A 19,413-nucleotide genomic window follows, 5' to 3' on the forward strand; every position below is an offset into this window, starting at 1 on the left:
CACACAGAGGAGGAGACCCAGGCCTGCCCTCATGGAAAGACCCCTCTGGCAGAGGAGTCGGAGGACTCGGGTATCAGCAATCTGCATTCAGTGTAAGCAGAAGTGAGATGCAAAGGACCACACAAGGTGCCAAGGTCTCCAGGAAAGGGCAGAGGGTGACTTCCCATAAAGAATACTGTCTTCAAGACATGGAGGTTCACTAGACTCCATTCTTCATGCTGCAAAACTACACCATCTATAAGGAATCGGGCTCGGGTGTTGAGGCGGGCATAGCACAGTGAAGATTGAAGCTGAAGGGCCCAGAGAAGGCTGGAGAAGCAGGTTTCCAAAGAGATCTGGAAACTCCTGGTAACCTACTTGTGGGAAATATGGAAATAACAAATGGTTGGAACAGGGCATCACCAAGCAGCCAAAGAGAACTGTGTAAGGCCAGAGCAGAGGGGAAGGTCACAGCCACAGCTGAACCTGATGCCAGGGCTGAGGAGCCCAGTCACTTCCTCTGCGTCTAGGGAAACTGAGGCCCAGAAAGAAGGGACTAGTCTTTTGAAGATGAAAGCAGGGTTGGGGTTGGGTGGTGTGCAGGGCAAGCAATGGAAAGCCTGTTCTTACTCTCTGAGGACAAGCAAGTGGTCATATCAGTGCTGCTGGGTCTGGGGCCAGCCAAGGACTAGCTTTGAGGATGGAGGGATAAAAACCAGTGGCACTGTTTATTTTGATCAGTCCCTGCCACCTCCTCTCCTTCTCCCGGCTGCCCCTGCCTCCCCTGGAGCCCTCCTAACACCTGCTGCGTCAGGCAGACCTTACATCTCCTCTGGTCTTACGCAGTGGGGTCACCCTCCAGGCACAGGAAGGATGGTGGGGGTGACGCACAGCCTGTGGCTAGCGGAGGCAGACTTCTGCCCTTGCACTTGTGTTTCTGCAGCAGCCTGGAGCCCATCTCCAGGGACATTTCCGCACTGCCCCATCTCAGCCTGGGCCCAGGCAGAGCCAGTCTGTGGGTGCAAGTTCAGAAGGGGACAAAGCACCATTTGCAGCAGGGTGCACGAACTTGGAGGGTGTTATGCTAAGTGAAATAAGTCGGACGGAGAAAGACAAATACTGCATCACATCACTTATTGTGGAATTAAAATACAACAAATCAGTAAATATAACAACAACAAAAAAGTATTCTCACAGATACAGAGGACAAGCTAGTGGTGATCAGTGTAGGGGGAGGGGATTAAGAGGTGCAAACTATTAAGTATAAAATAAACTACAATGACAAATTGTACAACATGGGGAATACAGCCAATATTTGATAATAACCATAAAAGGAATATGACTTTTAAAATTGTGAACCACATGTTATATACTTGTAGCTTACATGATATTATACAGCAACTGTTCTTCAGTTTAAAAAGGGGGACTGGTTTAAGAAGCAGAAGCCATGGTCTGCAAGTCCCCCGCATGGGGGTCTAGGCGGTCAGGGGCCTGTGGCTCCCCCTGCTGGTCACAGATATTCCTGCTATGCTCCCATCTGACCACTCCTACACTGTCAACCAGCTATTTGTATTGTACTTTTACTGAACTAAATGTTCAAAAATGCCCAAAACCATCTTCAGTACTACACTGTTTTCGTAGATTTTAGTTTTATAAATATGAACATCCATTTAAATTTCCCAAACTGCCATTTTATATTCTTAAGCTATGTGAAAAACTGAAATTTGTATTACTTATTGAGAGCCAAAATTGAGAGTGATGATGCATAAATTAGCGGCAAAATACTTTTTTAACATGTTTTAAAAGCATTTCTTTTCCCAGATAGTATTACTCTGTGAAACTGACCTACAACTATGATCTCCATAATCTGTCTAGTTTTTAAGGACATTAATGCTTAGTCATTAGACTGGGGGACAAAAAGAAAAAAAAAAGCATCATGAATGATAATTTCAGAATCAGCCTGTGACCCATTACACCTCAGTGGATTTGGCGGCTGATCTTTTCTCATTGTGGTGTAACCCCAGCATCCCTGGTTCATTTAATTCTTTAAACTTTAATTAAATACAGCAGGAAAAGCCAAGAAGATAAAGCAGATGAAAATCCCTTTATAGCCTGGAGTTCAATGAACAGCAGTTTGAAGAGATGAGGAAAATTTTACTCAAGTATGAATATGATTTATGAAAATTTATTTCTTGTGGACTATCATTTCACAGAGGAAAACTATATCAATCTTCTGTCTTGTTGCACCAGACATATCAGAATCAGGCTATTTGAAAAGTCTGTGTATCAGACATACAATGTTCTTTTACCTAGATTGTAAAAGAGCTTTTTTTTTTTTTTTCCTTCTGTTGTATTATTTAGGCTTGTTGTTAAATTTCCTCTACTGTGGTATCAGATTCATAATCTTGCAATGTGGTCTGAACTGAATGATGTGACCATTTCTGTAATACAGCAAAGAAGAGGATTTAGCTATAGGGTTGTTGAAGGGTGAATTAACCTTCCTGAATTATCCTATGCTATGGAAGTGGTCTGGGTGCAACATAATTGTAACTAGAATTGGGACCCAGAGTTAATATAAACGAGGCTATCACCTAGCTGGGTACCCTGTACATAAGATGTATTCCATAAGTGTTTTCTCCATAAATAAATGACTACATGAATGAAGTATTGGGGGAGGCAGGAAAGACTAGTCCAAGACTAATGATGTGGTATAATAAATGACACTTTAACTGGAATCTCCTGAATGTATTCATATTCAAGAAGATATTCATATGATCCTAAAACCCAAAAGTGCACTGAGCATTATTTAAATACAAAATAAACATAATATTAATTTCCAAACATATATACATAATCTGATGAGGAATAAAATAACTTATATAAGTTATAAAATTCAGAGTAACCTGGACCATTATTTACTTCTCTCATCAATGCACAGTAATAGTACTGGTACACATTCTCCATATTTTAAGGGTTTTCCCAATGGCTCAGCAGGAAAAGATCTGCCTGCAACGCAGGAGACACAGGAGATGCAGTTTTGATCCCTGGGTTGGAAAGATCCCCTGGAGAAGGAAATGCAACCCACTCCAGTATTCTTGCCTGAAAAACCACATGGACAGAGGAGCCTGGCATTCTCCAGTCCAAAGGGTTTTTTGCAAAGAGTTGGACACAACTGAGCAACTATGTACAAGTAGGCCATGAAATATTTTCAAAGTATGACCAAGACTGTCCTTTTACCCCTGGTCAGGTACTGCTCTGTGTTTTGTGTGTATTTTCTTGCTTTGATCACATAATGACTCTATTAGAAGGTTCGAGCCGTATCTCTGTTTTGGAAATGTGAAAGTGGGGTACAAGGAGGTTACAGAGCAAGGAAGCATTTTTTAGGAAGTGAGTTAATATGTTGCTAAGCATCTGAATGATGCTGGCACTGTATTACCTGGCAACAAAACACAGCCATTGCCCTGAAACCACATACACTTGAGCTGGGGAGACAGTTAAAAAGAATGTGATGAGGGAGCAGAGGTGCCAGGGGACAACTTAGGCAGCACAGTGCGTGGTGTGGAGTGGTCAGCAGGGATGATTTTTGGGGAAAAGGACAGTGAAGCCAAGACCTGTGGTTTAAGTCAAACTTTTCTGTGTTAGGGGAGCTTGAAGGAGAGTGGTCATTCCAGACAAAGAAAACACGAACTCAAATACAGAGTAAGGCCTGATTGGAGGACCTGGAAATGAGGAAGGGTTGATATTATGTAATATGGGAATGGCAGGGATGTGTCTGAATGGTTGGCTATTTAGGAGACATTTTTTTAGAGGTTGGTAATAAAAATGGAGGTATATATAAAATGGAGGGCTACCTTTCTAACAAGACTCCCCCATCTTCTAGGAAAGGGGTGACCCTTTCTACAGGGTCACCCTTTGTACAGGATGCTTTTCGCATGTGAGGACTCTGTCCTGTAGCCAGTTGAGAGTTCCAAGGGCAGCATGCATGCTAAGTCACTTTACTCGTATCGACTATTTGTGACTCCATGGACTGTAGCCCACCAGGTTCCTCTGTCCATGGGATTTTTCAGGCAAGCAACTAGAGTGGGTCACCATGCCCTCCTCTAGAGGATCTTCCCGACTCAGGGATCAAATCTGCACCTCTTCCATCTCCTACGTTAGCAGATGGGTTCTTCACCACTCACTCCACCTGGAGCAGCACCTCACCCAAACGGACACACTGATGTCTTTTGTGGGATTTCTCAAGCCAGTGTGTATAACTCATTTCCTCCTGGTGGTTCTAAATCCATGACACATAACAGCTTTATGTTCCTTCTCAAAGAAAAGAAGAAAATCTGGAGTAAGAGAGAAGTAAGGGCTTCCCAGATGATGCAGTGGTAAAGAATCTGCCTGCCAATGCAGGAGATATAAGAGACATGGGTTCAAGCCCTGGGTCAGAAAGATCCCCTGGAGTAGCAAATGGCAACCCACTCCAGCATTCTTGCCTGGGGAATCCCACGGACAGAGGAGCCTGATGGGCTACAGTCCATAGGGTTGCAAAGAGTCAGACACAACGAAACAGACAGATACACACACACACAAGAGAGAGAAGCTGGGGTGAGGAGTAAAGTGAATCCTGAGATGTCTCTCCCTAGAAGCACATACCCAAGAGTGACAGTGTGTATGTATGATACTCTAGTCTTAGCCTTTGAATTTTCCAATTTACCTAAGTATTTATGGTAGTGGGGTTTCTACCATTTGAAACAAAAGACAAATTAATCGACAAATTAATTAATTTGTCAATCGACAAATTAATTCACTGAATAGTACGTGCTGTAGATGTATTAGACTAGGCTGTGCCAAGATTCCAAAGTGGCAAGGAGCTGAGATAATGTGAAAGTATGCCTTCTGTTTGGCCAAAAGATATAATGAAGACAGAAAAGAGACAGCAAGGTTTAGAACAGCTCATTCTTATACGAATGAAGAGATAGCATGGGATCTGGACTCACAGAGTTGCAGAATCCATTGTTAATAGCCATATATTCTTTGGTGGCAAACCCATCCAACAGTGGCTGAAGGAGTCATCTACGAATCAGGCACAGTCTTGTCTCCTGCAAATTGGGGTCAGAGAGCAGCATGGTTTGATACACATGTAACATATACCACCAGTCACCAGATCTTTTTCTTACTCTCCACTCACCTTCCCCATCTCTGCTCTATTTTCATCTAAGTCATAATTTGAATGAAATTTACTTAGATGGAGCTTTCACTCTCTTTGCTTGAGTTCAAAGACTGAGTGTCCTCAGTTTGGGGAGTGGTTAGAGAAGGAGGCAGATGCTGCTACTTGGAATTGGAACTGACAGAGCCACAAATGGGTGGGTGTGGCTTTTCTAGAGTCCAGCTGAACATGTTAAGATACTTCTACCTAAATTCCTAAATTTGCTCACCCAATAAAGTAAGGGAGGGAGTGATGGGGATGAAGACTGACTGCTCAATGAAGCCTGAACTTAGAGGTCAAAGAGGAAGCACTGATGCTAAAGTGGTGAGACTGAGGTGGAATGAAAGAGACAAACAGCCATGATGTTTGAGGTGCCTGTGGAACACATGCTGATTGCTATGACCAGTAGACAATTAGCGATATGGTGTCTAGATTTTCACCACTGGTATAGCTGGAGGTATATAATCAAACTTCAACAGCATGTGGATGGGCATTAAAACAATAGGACCACACGAAATTGCATGGGACAGTATCAGTTCAGTTCAGTTGTTCAGTCGTCTCTGACCCTTTGCAACCCCATGGACTGCAGCACACCAGGCATCCCTGCCCATTACCAACTTTCGGAGCTTGCTCAAACTCATGTCCATCGTGTCGGTGATGCCATCCAACCATCTCATCCTCTGCCGTCCCCTTCTTCTCCCACCTTCAATCTTTCTCAGCATCAGGGTCTTTTCCATTGAGTCACTTCTTGGCATCTGGTGGCCAAAGTAATGGAGTTTCAGCTTCAGCACCAGTCCTTCCAATGGGAGAGCATACAGAGCATAAAGTTGTAGGGTCACAAGGCCAGGCCTTGCTGGTTCCTTCTCTCAACATGAACATAAAACATTATTTTTTAGAGCTGGTAGATTAATAATAGCAAGTATGCCCCCTTTGAAAGTTTTTACTAAAAATCCATGATGCTTCAGTAATGGCATGATTTCCATATCTCTCCTTTTTGTCTGGAAGCCAGATGAAACCACTCATCACGGAGGAAATAAAGAATCAAGTAATACTATCTTCACCATTTTCATCAGTTATTTATAATATCTTCCATTTACTGGTATTCTCCGTGTGCTCCCTTTCCGCCTAGAGTGAATCTGAGAAAGTAACAAGCTTAGGAAGGCATTAATACTTACCTTCGATCAGATAGATTTATCAATACAGCTAAACTGATACTGCAAAGAAAGCTGCAGGGCCCCCAGGCATAAGGCCAGCTGGGCTTTCATTCTTCCTAGATTATTTAATTTAAAGACGTCCTCGTTTTGAATCAGCTTCTGTCTATCCAGATTTCTTTAGGTTTAGGGCACACATTGAAGAAACTTTTCCCTCAATGCAGTAAGCTAAATAATGACTCTCAAGGCTATTAGGTCCTCATACATGGAACCTGTGAACATTACCTTACATTCAAAAGTATCATTTCAGGGACTTCCCCGGTGGCCCAGTGGGCAAGAATACAAGCTCCCAGTGCAGGGGTCCTGGGTTTGATTCCTAGTCAGGAAACTAGATCTCACATACTGCAGCCAAGAGTCAGTGCAGCCCAATCGATCAATAATTTATGAAAAGCATCAGATGTGATTAAGTTTTGAATCTTGAGATGGCAAGATTATCTTGGGTGATCTGGGTGGACTCTAAGTGCCACAACAAGTGTGCTTAAAAGAGCAAGGTAGAGGGAGATTTGACACAGAATGCAGATGAGAAGGTGAGGTAAAGACAGGGCATACAAAGATCTGAAGGTGCTGGACTTGAAGGCTGAGTGATAGGTCCACAAACCAAGAAATGCTGGCTGGCAGCTGGTAAAGAATTCACTTGCAATGCAGGAGACCCTGGTTCAATTCCTGGGCCGGGGAGATCCACTGGAGAAGGGATAGGCTACCCACTCCAGTATTCTCAGGCTTCCCTTGTGGCTCAGCGGGTAGAGAATCTGCCTACAATGTGGGAGACCTGGGTTGGATCCCTAGGTTGGGAAGATACCCTACGGAAGGGAAAGGCTACCCACTCCAGTATTCTGGCCTGGAGAATTCCATTAACTTTATAGTCCATGGGGTCGCAAAGAGTGACACAGTTGAGCGACTTTCACATGAGGACACAGATGAGCGACTTTCACTTTCACTTCCCTTTTTCACAAGGGGCTGGAATAGGCAGGGCAGGACTCCCTCTTAGTGCTTGTAAAGGAAACATCCAGTCTCTAGAACTGTGGGAGAATAAGTTTCTGTTGTTTTAAGCTACCAGGAATGTGGTATTGTGTTACAGTATTCACAAAAGAAAAAAAAAAGAAAACTAATTCACAGGAGTCAAAATTTGCCTTTCTTGTACTTTTCTTTTACCTTTGCATGTTGTTTGTATATAATTGGCTTTTTGACCTTCTGCACATATTTATTATGTGTAAATTTTAGTTTAATTTCTGTCTATTTCAAATCTGAAAGGCTCTGTTAAATCCACATCATGGAAAAAGAAAGAAAGGGGAAAAAAAAGAAACAATGTAAAAGTGTTAGTTAGTCATGTCCGACTTTTGAGACCTCATGGACTGTAGAGCACCAGGCTCCTCTGTCCATGTAGTTCTCCAAAAGAAAGGAAGGAGGCAAGAAAAATGAAGAGCATATTTTATCAGGAAGTTGCAACTCACATTTAAAATGAAAACAACAACTTGATATGTCATATCTATAAATAAAATGATTTTTTCCTATTTTATTAAATTTTCAGATTATTTATGTGAATGGAGAAAAATCATTTGTTCTCAACTTTTCAGTTTCTATTTGATAATGTATGACTTCTGCCTGGGGGACTTGCATTTGTGTTCATATATTGTGATAGCCAGGGTGTCAAATGATGGCAGGGTCAGTGATGTTTGCCAAATATCTTATCCTCCCCAAACTCACGCACACATTTCCTGGCACCCTTTCAGTTAAGCACGACCATGTCACTAGTTCTGGTCAATGAAATACGGACAAAAGTGACCCATACCAATTCTTGCCACAGGAGGTAAAATTTCCAAGCTTTAATTCCTATGAGGCCTCCTCTCCTACAGCGGTGAGAAATGAGACTATAGCACATGGTTCAGGTGCCATGTACATTCTGGATAAGCCTGCCTGTAGATCCTGCTGACCCAGGCAAGACTTGTACGGTGAGAGAGAATAAATGTGTCTTCCATAAAGTCACTGACATTTCATGATGTTCATTGAAGCTTTTCCTAGCCTGTTTAGGGCAAATGCACAGTGTTTCTTTCTTACTCTTAAGTTTCTAAGAACAGTGTTCAAATCAAGAACTGGTAAAGAATTTGAACTTAATGATGATATTTTAGCAACTTCCCCTGGAAAAAACTTCAGATTTAGAAGAAAATACTCTGTTAGCCCAACTTGAAATTTAGGAAACTTTGAGGTAAGAAATAATCATTTTTTCAAGAATATGTCTGTGTGCTCAGTCGTGTCTGATTTTTTCCTACCCCATGGACTGTACCCTGCCAGGCTCTGTTGTCCATTGAGTTTACAGACAAGATACTGGAGTGGATGCATAATTTATGTGCAGTAGTGCATGACTCTTTATAAACACATTTTAGGTATACTGCAAAACACATATTTGTCGTTGTCTTTTTGTTCCTTTCCACAGATTTAGACTGCTAATCTCATCAAAAGCAATAGCTAGAAAACATTACTTTTATGGAACTGCATTACAAAAGTTTTTCATTTTAATTAACTACTTTGATAAAATTTAGTAAATATTAAGAATTTTATTTTCTCTAAATAAAGAAAAGTGATATAAGTTTGATAAAATATGTTAAAGATATTTGAATTATGAAATAATGAACATGTAGTCAATATGAACTTGACTAAAGGGATATCTGCTAGAATAGAAAAATTTCATGCTTTAAGTAAAGGCATACATGATCATGTTAGTACTGTATATTTTGAAACAATGTTTATTTCATGATATTTTAGAGACAGAAATAGCTAATGTAATGGAAATACTTGATCAATTAACATAGATAAAGCAATAATTCGTTTGGAAATATTTACTGAATTGAGAAGTTGATTGTTTATCTGAAAAAAAGCAAACAAACAAACAAAAAATGTGGGCATTCACTAGCTTATCATGTCTTCTGAAAAACAGATAATCTGTAATTTCTTGTTCCAGGGATTCTTCATTAGACATGTTCTCATTGGAGTTTTCAACCAGATGTGAAAGCTCAAAGAATTCTCCAGAGAGTTTTATTGCAATCAAACTTGAACAGCCACTTGGAAAACATGTCATTTTTCAAATCTTTAATAGTAAATGTAAAATGCACATGGTTGAAATGGAAAATAACAAGCAGAAATCCCTCAGGAACTTCACTACAGGGATGTCTGCTGGAAAAGAAAATTCTAATGATCCATGGAAATAGAACAATAATCAAATTTGTAGATGTAGGAAGTGATAATTGTAGCAGAGGTACTTAGAGGACCATGACACTGTCTAGGAAGGTCAACTGTGCAGAACAGCAAGTAAAATCATTATTCTGGAACCGACAAGCATTCTTACTTTTTCTCCTCTGTAAACCATATCTATCTAAAATTTATTTCTATGAATATCTGACTGGAACCCTGCTCTATGAGTTCTTCTGAGACTGATTTGCACCGATTTCCCATCAAGTGTATTATAACAAATATATTTAATAGTATCTCAAAGTCGACATTTATTTATTTAAAATGGTGCTTAATTTATTCAAAGGCCAGAATGAAAAATCAAAATGGCTACTGAAAGATAAAATAGCTTATGCAAATGGATCAAATTGAGGTGAGAACAAGGTATCCCCTTGATTCTCTTCGTCTTGTACTTAAAATTAACAAATCTAAAGTCATTTAGTAAAACACATTTCCAGCTTAACAAAATTCACACATAATTTTCATTTCCATATGAAGCATCTTATATGGAGTCAGTTTAATTATCTACAACCCTTGAATGACATTTTTTAATCCTTTGTGGTTCACTGGAAAGCTCCATAAAATATAACTAAGTGGTGTGTTCATTAAAATGTCAGAAATATTTTCGAGACCAAATAGCACAGCATATTTTTCCTAAGTGTAGTAATAATACAATAACTGTGCCAGGAGGGTATAATTAACAACCGTTTAAGAGAACAATTGTCTTAAATTATTCAGGAGCTTCATGCATAGCATCTTAATTAAGAAACAAACTTATTTTTAGGTTCATCCCAGGCCAAAAAAAAAAAGAAAAAGAAAAACTGAAAACAAATGTAATGAAAAATACGTTTTCATAGTTTATTTAATGTATTTTACACATAACATTGCTACAACTGTTTTGACAGGGCACTTCAAGTTCCATTAACACTAACAGAATATTGTAGCTTATACAGAATTTCAAAAAGTATAGCAGTGATTGTATTCTACTTGAATCTTGACACCAACTCTGGGGAACTGGGAAGCTGAAAGCCCCATTGTGGAGCCATATTCTGTTTAATGTGTTTTAACTTGTAACAGAGCTATAACCAAGTCCTGGGCTACCTACCTTTTTTTCACTAAGATATCATCTTTTTATCACTAAGATAATCACGTACCTCTCAATCACTAAGCCTTGCTCAAGTTTTGTTGTAGGAGCCTTCAGAATCATTCTCCACAGTTGTGCAGGAGACATTTAGACAACTAGCCCTGCTCAGCAGCAGCTGGTGTGGGCTTCTACAGGGGGAGATATTATTTGTCAACTCATGCATATCTTGCAAGAAGGCTATCCCTCTGCCTGCAAAAGAGAAGCTGGCCTACCTGCCTCTCTATTGGCCCTGCAATAGCTGCTCACCTGTCTTCAGGGGACATTTTTCTTCCTAAGTAAATACATATCTCTAGTCTACCTTAGATAGTTGGATTTTGAATTGATCACAGGAAATTTAGAGACAAGAAAGTTTTCCATAAATGGACTAAACACTGCAATGAGAAGAGAGATTATCAAAGCGGATATTTAAAAAAGGAAAATTCAGTGATACATCGTCCATAATAAATACTTTAAAGATACTACCTAGCTCAAATAAAGGGTTTCAAAAGATGAAGTAATCATAGAGATACATCAGCAGTTGTGTGGCAAGTTACAATTCTACTTTTAGAATTATATCTAAATTCTATATAGATTTAATTTTAAATAAAAATATTTTATTTAAAAATGAGATAAAGGATATAAACACCAAGAACAAGAAAATGATTTGACTATAATTAAGATAGGCTTCAAAGTAAAGAAAGAAAGAAGGACATTTTGCAATGACAAAAGCATCAGTTTATCAAGGTGAACTTCAAAATGCTTATTTCTTTGCAGAACAGAGCTTTAAATGCATTAAATAAAATCTGGAAGAATTCACGAATAGAAAAAGCAATAAGTGAGGCTGAAGATTTTAATACTCCTCTCAGTGACTGATGGAACAAGTCAAGGAAAAAAACAACAACAAATATATAGGATATTTGAAAACCACAGTTAATTAACTTGAAATGATTGATATTTATAAAAAACTAAATCCAACCATCAAAAAATATACATTTTTCCTACTGCACAGAGATGTTCCCTAAGACAGATTATATGCCAGTCTGTAACACATGTCTCAATATACTTCAGAGGACTGAAATCATATGGAACATGCTCACTGACAAAATGATAGTAGAAATAATGACATTAAGCTATCTAGCAGAAAAAAAAAATAAGTAAAGACACCTCAGAAGAACCTATTAGTCTAAGAAAAATCAAAAGGCAAAATATAAATATGCAAAAAGAATTATAATTAAAATGTATAATTTTAAACTCCCAAATAAAAGGATTTGAAAGTTGCAGGTAAACTTTAAAGATTAGGAAGGAAGAAATATATATAAAATCAATAATCTAAGCTTTTAGTTTAAGTTGGAAAAAGAAGAACATATCAAATGATAGTGCCAGGACTATAGACTACTTCTTTTGTGGACCATTTTTAAAGTCTTTATTGAATTTGCTACAATATCATTTCTGTTTTATGTTCTGGTTTTTTGGCTGAGACATGTGGGATCAGAGCTCTGAACCAGGGATCAAAGCCACACCTCCTGCACTAGAAGGCAAAGTCTTAACTAATGGACCACCAGGGAAGTCCCAGGACTATAGGATATTTTTACGAAGAAAAAGGGCAACTGTAATCCCTACCAGACCAGACAACTGTCTGTCAAAAGAGTAATAAGACTGTCATGTGGCATATAATAAAAACAAGAACTAAAATTCATAACAATAAAACACAAAGGGTAGGAATAGTTAAACAGCTAAAATAGTTAAAGTTTTCTCGGGGAAAGGAGTACAATAAGGCTGTATACTGTCACCCTGCTTATTTAACTTGTATGCAGAGCACATCATGCAAAATGCCAGGCTGGATGAATCACAAGCTAAAACCAAAACTGCAGGGAGAAATATCAACAACCTCAGATATGCAGATGATACCACCTAATGGCAGAAAGTGAAGAGGAACTAAAAACTCTTTTGATGAGTATGAAAGTTGAGAATGAAAAAGCTAGCTTAAAACTCAGCCTTCAAAAAACTAAGATCCTGGCATCTGATCTCATCACTTCATGGCAAGTATCAGGGGGAAAAGTGGAAGCAATGAAAGATTTTATTTTCCTGGGTTCTAAAAGCACAGCAGGTGGTGATTGCAGCCATGAAATTGAAAGCTTGTTCCTTGGAAGTAAAGGTATGGCAAACTTAGACAGTCCGTCTTAAAAGTAAGGGTATGACAAGCTTAGGGTATTAAAAGCAGAGATATCACTTTGCTGATAAAGGTCTATATAAAACTCTGATTTCCCCAGTAGTCATGTATAGATATGAGAGTTGGACCATAAAGAAGGCTGAGCGCCAAAGAATTTATTTATTTATTTATTTTTTGAATTGCGGCATTGGAGAAGACTCTTGAGAGTCAACCTGCCTGACTTCAGGCTCTACTACAAAGCCACAGTCATCAAGACAGTATGGTACTGGCCCAAAGACAGGAACATAGATCAATGGAACAAAATAGAAAGCCCAGAGATAAATCCACACACCTATGGACACCTTATCTCTGACAAAGGAGGCAAGAATATACAATGGATTAAAGACAATCTCTTTAACAAGTGGTACTGGGAAAACTGGTCAACCATTTGTAAAAGAATGAAACCAGAACACTTTCTAACACCATACACAAACATATACTCAAAATGGATTAAAGATCTAAATGTAAGAGCAGAAACTATAAAACTCCTAGAGGAGAACACAGGCAAAACACTCTCCGACATACATCACATCACAGCAGGATCCTCTATGACCCACCTCCCAGAATACTGGAAATAAAAGCTAAAATAAACAAATGGGACCTAACTAAAATTAAGAGCTCCTGCACAACAAAGGAAACTATAAGCAAGGTGAAAGGACAGCCTTCCGAATGGGAAAAAATAATAGCAAATGAAGCAACTGACAAATAACTAATCTCAAAAATATACAAGCAACACCTGCAGCTCAATTCCAGAAAAATAAATGACCTAATCAAAAATGGGCCAAAGAACTAAATAGACATTTCTCCAAAGAAGGCATATAGATGGCTAACAAACACATGAAAAGATGCTCAACATCACTCATTATCAGAGAAATGCAAATCAAAACCACAATGAGGTACCATTTCACGCCAGTCAGAAGGGCTGCAATCGAAAAGTCTACAAACAATAAATGCTGGAGAATGTGTGGAGAAAAGAGAACCCTCTTACACTGTTGGTGAGAATGCAAACTAGTACAGCCACTATGGAGAACAGTGTGGAGATTCCTTAAAAAAATGGAAATAGAATTGCCTTATGACCCAGCAGTCCCACTGCTGGGCATACACACTGAGGAAACCAGAACTGAAAGAGACATGTGTACCCCAATGTTCATCACAGCACTGTTTATAATAGCCAGGACAGGGAAGCAACCTAGATGTCCATCAGCAGATGAATGGATCAGAAAGCTGTGGTACATATACACAATGGAGTATTACTCAATCATTAATAAGAATACATTTGAATCAGCTCTAATGAGGTGGATGAAACTGGAGCCTATTATACAGAGTGAAGTAAGCCAGAAAGAAAAACACCAATACATTATACTAATGCATATATAGGGAATTTAGAAAAATGGTAATGATAACCCTGTATGTGAGACAGCAAAAGAGGCACAGATGTATAGTGCAGTATTTTGGACTCTGGGAGAGGGAGAAGGTGGGATGATTTGGGAGAACGGCATTGAAACATGTATAATATCATATATGAAATGAATTCGCCAGTCCAGGTTTGATGCATGATACTGGATGCTTGGGACTGGTGCACTGGGATGACCCAGAGGGATGCTACAGGGAGGGAGGAGGGAGGGGGGTTCAGGATGGGGACATGTGTATACCTGTGGTGGATTCATGTTGATGTATGGCAAAACTAATACAATATTGTAAAGTAATTAACCTTCAATTAAAATAAATAAATTTATATTAAAAATCAAAAAAATAGAAAAAAAAAAGAAAAGAGTCATTGGACTGCAAGATCAAACCAGTCAATCTTGAAGGAAATCAGCCCTGAATATTCACTGGTGCTGAAGCTGAAGCTCCAAAGCTCCAACACTTTGGCCACCTGCTATGAAGAGCTGACTTACTGGAAAAGACCCTGGGAAAACTTGAAGGCAAAAAAAGAAGATGGTGACAGAGGATGAGATGGTTAGATAGCATCACTGACTCAATGGACATGAAATTTGAGCAAACTCTGGGAAATAGTGGAGGACAGAGGAGCCTGGCATGCTGCAGGATCACAGAGTCAGACATGACTTACTGAGTGAACAACAACAACAGGTCCTAACACAGTTAAGAATTTTGTAAAAGTCATGATTTATACTAGACTAGAATAAGTCTGTCAGGCAGGAAGTAATATTTAGGATAAACTAATATGTTCAACAGTGGACAACAGTATTTGTAAGTATAAAAAGCATATTAATAAAGAGAAAAATAGAATGTTAGACATGTTACATATCCCAAAATTATGTAAGAAAGAAGAGACAAAAGAACTTAAAACATGAGGGTCTAAGAGAAAGCAAATTGTACAGTAGTTATGGAACCAATTTATTGATAATCACATTAGATATAATTAGACTAATTTTTAAGTTAAAATATAGAATTGTGATGAAAAGTATTTTAATAATCTCATCATACATATTATTTGGAAGAATCCCCTAAAACATTAGGAAATGGAGAGTTTAAAAGTGAAAGGCTAAACTTATACTATGTAAATCCCAACTTCTGTAGTTATAGTAATATGAAGCAGAGCCAATTTAAGTTGAGTTGTTACTAGGGATTAATGTGGACATTTCAGAGTGATAAAGGTATCAATTCTCAAGTAAGACATAAAAATATTAAATCCAAAGATACCACATAACCTCAAAAACATAAGACAATATAGTGATATTTGTTTCAAGATGATCCATGTTAAAGCACCTAGCAATGTATGAGAAAGTAAGTATGCTGTGTCACTCACACCAACTCAGGAAATAGAGTTCAGAAGAACTGGGATATACTTCCTGGGCTGCAAAGAGCCAGCTATGTGGACTTCCGTCTCTCCATTTCCTCTAGCAAATTTTGAGGACTGGATCTCATACAGCACTACATTGTGCTATCACAAAGAAGGGAAAGTAGTGACAACGTCACAAAGTAGTTTAGACAGAGAAACTTTCGACATCTAAAGAAGGATTACCTTACAAACCCAACCTCACAGTTCAGTTAAGTCGCTCAGTCGTGTCCGACTCTTTGCGACCCCATGAATCGAAGCACACCAGGCCTCCCTGTCCATCACCAACTCCCAGAGTTCACTCAGACTCACATCCATCGAGTCAGTGATGCCATCCAGCCATCTCATCCTCTGTCATCCCCTTCTCCTCCTGCCCCCAATCCCTCCCAGCATCAGAGTCTTTTTCAATGAGTCAACTCTTTGCATGAGGTGGCCAAAGTACTGGAGTTTCAGCTTCAGCATCATTCCCTCCAAAGAAATCCCAGGGCTGATCTCCTTCAGAATGGACTGGTTGGATCTCCTTGCAGTCCAAGGGACTCTCAAGAGTCTTCTCCAACACCACAGTTCAAAAGCATCAATTCTTCAGCACTCAGCTTTCTTCACAATCCAACTCTCACATCCAAACTTGGTGTTAATCTTTCTATACACCCACCAGCTTCCAGGGGTAGAAATGGTGAGAAACTATAATTTGTAGACCCAAGTCACACTGGCTCTTTTATATATCATAGCCTATTTATGTATTATCCCAGTTCTTCAGCCAAAAACTCTGGAACTCACAGAAACTGCCTTCTTTCCCCCAAGCTAGTAGATGCCAGGGCTTCTGAATTCTCCATGCCTTAAGAAAAATTTCTCAAAGTTTAATTCACACTTCTGAAAAACTTAATGAATCAATTAAGTGGCTACAATGATTCTTAATTTTGTTTCACAGAGAAAGAAGATTTCAGAGTCTGAAACTCCATCACATAAGGTGTCTACCCAATCTCGGTTTATAGATGTTGACATTGATTGACTGGCTTAGCACGGTTGCTAATAAATATTTGCTGACTGCATTAATGCAGTAAAATTGAATAACACTGCACAGAGAGTTCAAATTTCATCACCAATTAGCTGTGTGATTTCTGACTTCAATTTCTCTAATTATAATTAGTTCAAATTTACTAGTTTCAAATACAGGTTCGAATGCCTGGGATGTTATAAATATAAGTGACTTGCCCGAGGTCATGTATCTATCTAGAAATAGAGTAGGCACTGGAATCTCCTATTGAAATGAGTTTTCTTATAAAACAATTACTTTTTAGACCAAGTGCATTTTTAAATTGCAGGCTCTATGCTTAAGGGATTCATTTTGTACTGTTGCTGCTGCTGCTGCTGCTGCTGCTGCTAAGTCGCTTTAGTCGTGTCTGACTTTGTGCGACCCCATAGATGGCAGCCCACTAGGCTCCCTTGTCCCTCGGATTCTCAAGGCAAGAACACTGGAGTGGGTTGCCATTTTCTTCTCCAATGTGTGAAAGTGAAAAGTGAAAGTGAAGTCTCCCAGTTGTGTCCGACTCTTAGCGACCCCATGGACTGCAGCCTACCAGGCTCCTCCGTCCATGGAATTTTCCTGTTGGGTACTATTAATTAATCAAATCAGTTTCAATAATGAGAGCCTGCAGTACCACCTTTAAATACTGCATAGCACTCCAACTGGCACATAGTGTGTAAGAAAAGCCTACATTTACTCTACACTTACTACTACCAGGCAATATTGTAAGGACTTCACATTGAGTCACTGAATCCACATCAGTGAGGTAGGTCCTATAGTATCTCCATTAAAGAATGAAAAACAGATAAGTGTAAAAGTGCACACATACACAAACACACACACACACACAGTAACATGCCCAAGTTATCTAATTTACAGAGCAGCCCTCCTACCTTATCCACAGACTTCTGAGACCCTTAATGGATGCTTGAAACCATAGAGTACCAAACCCTAAATATACTTTTTTTCCCTATATACGCATACCTATGATAGAGTTTAATTTATCAAAGATGAACAGTAAGAGATTAACAGTAACTAAGAATAAACAATATACTGTAATGAAAGTTATGTGCATATGGTCTATCTCCTTCTTTCTTTCAAGATACCATATTGTACAGCACTCTTCTTTATTCCTGTGATTATGTGAGATGATAAAATGCCTAGTGGATGAGATGGAATCAGGTGAATGACTGCATATTGTGATGTAAGGTTAGGCTACTGCTGACCTTCTGACAAGACATGAGAAGAAGGATTATTTGCTTCAGAAGATCTTGGGTCATTGAGCCATGACCATACAGATGATCATGGCACCAGGGACCAGGGATCAGGGATCAGGGATCATGGGATCAGGAACCGACTGCGCCCAAGACTGGGCATCTCGGATAGGTCAGGGTGTGAGGGTGTGAGATTTCATTACCTTATCACTCAGGAAAACGTAAAGATTATGAACTGTTTATTTCTAAAAATTTCCTTTGAATATATTCAAACCATGGTTGAACACAGGTAACTGAAATAGTGGAATGCAAACCCGCAGATCAGGCAACACTAGTGTGTAGTTTGTAGATGGCAAGGCGAGAATTCCTCTTCTCATTTTGTGTTTAGTGGTTTGGTGTATTATTAATTTATTTGTTAATTGGAGTATAATTGAGTGGTTTGTTTTAGATCAGGATAAAAGTACTGCTGCTTTCCTCAGCGTGAAAGAAAACACAGTTCATATTAGGGGAGTTTTAACAGTATAGGATTTTACATACATGAAACAGCTAAAAGATTGCCATCCTACATATGTCAGATTGAAGGGAGTCCTACATGAGGGCTTCGGATCAGTAAAACAGCAACTGCGAGTTTAAAATGGTTTTGCCGTACTTGTAATTGCAAGTAGTTGCAGGGAAGAAGCAAGTATAGATTGACACCAAACTATTTTTTTTTCCTTTTTCCCAACCCCAAAATAGAGAAAACATGCTTTGAGAATGAGAAGAAATGAAGCTTTTAGTTTTGATGAAATCAAATATATTCAGAAATCAAATGGAATGCATTGTTTTAACCAGCCACTAAACTAGTGATTCTTTCCTCTACTGCACCTGACATTCTTTTTAAATATCACCAAATGCTGACATACCATCATTTGACAGAGATTGCTTGTCATAAATGAAATATATTCTTAGAGTGTCTTTCACTAATAACAGTCCTCACAGCTGTGAGAACAAGGAACAACACCCCCTCCCCCCGACAGTCCTCCTTTATTATCTGTCCTTTTCTGAAATGTCAACTTGCAGAAATCTTTAATATGTAGAGAATGGCCCCATCTTACCATAAATACCCCGAATTCATAAAATCGCTTTGCACACAGAAAGAGCAATAAGTTAAGAATGAGATGTGGAGTTCATGGTGCTGGTGCAAGTTTGTTTATATTTTCAAAAGCCCATCAGCTATCATGTTTTCAGTTTGTAATATTTTCATTTGCAGAAAACTTTATACCATCCACTTGGATATAAGCCATTAAATCATATAGGGATTATTGCATAAATAATGAATGAACAAGTGAAAAATAGGGTCATTTAATTTTCTTTAAAACAAAATGGACTCTGGATTAATCTCAGAATGTTCTTTGGGAAACAAAATTCATTATTTGGCATATAATGTTCAGAGTCTTT

The 19,413-nt window shown here is 38.9% G+C and overlaps 1 long non-coding RNA gene across 1 annotated transcript in view; it reads right to left on the reverse strand.

Moving 5' to 3' along the window:
- Positions 1-19,413, reverse strand: part of LOC138415868 (uncharacterized) — a 65,879-nt gene that overhangs the window by 19,737 nt on the left and 26,729 nt on the right. The window contains exons 2-3 of the long non-coding RNA XR_011247429.1: positions 5,792-5,928; positions 4,965-5,066 (exon numbers count right to left, since the gene is read on the reverse strand). This is a non-coding gene — a long non-coding RNA (uncharacterized lncRNA). The remainder of the gene's footprint in view (positions 1-4,964; positions 5,067-5,791; positions 5,929-19,413) is intronic.

This window comes from Ovis canadensis, chromosome 12 (assembly GCF_042477335.2).
Source record: "Ovis canadensis isolate MfBH-ARS-UI-01 breed Bighorn chromosome 12, ARS-UI_OviCan_v2, whole genome shotgun sequence".
Lineage (NCBI taxonomy): Eukaryota > Metazoa > Chordata > Mammalia > Artiodactyla > Bovidae > Ovis > Ovis canadensis.